Here is a 1,446-nt window from a genome sequence, read left to right on the forward strand (position 1 = left end):
AAAAGTACCAATAAACTCAATAAAAAAAATAATTGCTTTTAAGACCAAACTTTGAACACCTCTTTGAGTGACACTTCTTCAGGAACTCCTTGTGTATATATGTAATTAAGTCTATTTTCTTCTCTTGCTGATATTTTTTCTTTGTCAGTTTATGTTGAAGGCCCCCAATTAGTGCACCTCAGAGGATAGTGGGAAAAGCTTTTCCTCCCCAATGTTAGTCAGCTTGTTAGGTAATTTGGAAACAGAGCTGTCCTGCTAAAAAAGAGCTCAGCAATGACAATACTGCAGAGTTGTGTGCAAGGGGCTATGAAAATATCACGAGGGTCATTACATGTCACCTCTTGGGGGAGGAGTCAGGGAGAGAACCCTAGAAAAGCTTAGGTGAAGAATGAGAGAGCAAGTTGGTCAGAAAAAGGAGCAGGAAACGGTGATTCAGGCAGCCAATGCAAATGGGCAGGGATGTGAGAAGGCATGGCCCTTATAATTAAGAAAGTTTAGCCAGGCATGGTGTCACACACTTGTATTCTCAGCACTCTGGAAGGCTGAGACAGGAATATTTCAAGTTTGAGCCCAGCCTGGGAAACGTAGTGACTTGGCAAGAACTTGTCTCAAAATTTTAAAAATATACATTAAAAAAAAGTACTGGAGTAGTAGCTCAGGGTGATGGCCCCGAGTTCCATCCCTAGTACAGGGAAAAGAAAAATAAAATTGTGGTGTAGTTCAAAAGAAAGGGAAACAATGAAAGAAAACTCTTGGGGCAGATAGACAGGCTTTGTGCAGCCTCTGACAGGGCTCCCCCAGCCGTCCACATACTTTATTATTTTGCCTGGGCCATTCACCTCATTCCCATGCCTACATCCTGATGTATCTTTCCATGGATGCATCCTTGACTACGTCCTCTCTCTGGTATCCTTGCCCTAGCCCCAGGATACAGCTCCTGGTGCCCCCATTGGTGCCTAGGAGCTGGCCATGGCCTTGCTTCCCCCCTGTCTTCCAGGCTGAGAGCCCAACCCAAGGCCTAAAGAACACAAACTCTGCTCAGTCACTGGAGAAACTGAATGTCTTTGAAACGTGAGAAGTTTACAAACAAGAAAAAAGATGCCACCTGCATCCTCCAAGGAAATCCAGTCCTTGCAGCCCCGCGAAAGGAGAGAGTCAAGAGCCACCAGAGATTTTCCCACCAGCCCTTAGTTGGGCACGTGGGAGATCCTCCTCCATTGAGTCCAACCAGTCTTCAGCTTTCGTGTCATGGTGTCCGAGTTGGCTGTTCAAGCGAGTGATTCAGGCAGTTGCCCATAGGCCCACCCAACCAAGACCACCAGCCTTTCTACACAGCACAAGCAATGGTAGTCACTGCAATGTTGCTATGCTCTGCCAGTGCAGAGCCCAGCTGGCTCTGAACCAATGGCTGCAGGGGAAAGGTGAAAGTTTCCATGTCTCCTTTTC

The sequence above is a fragment of the Fukomys damarensis genome, unplaced genomic scaffold, assembly GCF_012274545.1.
Source record: "Fukomys damarensis isolate Sample0158 unplaced genomic scaffold, DMR_v1.0_HiC HiC_scaffold_39, whole genome shotgun sequence".
In the NCBI taxonomy this organism is placed as follows: Eukaryota; Metazoa; Chordata; class Mammalia; order Rodentia; family Bathyergidae; genus Fukomys; species Fukomys damarensis.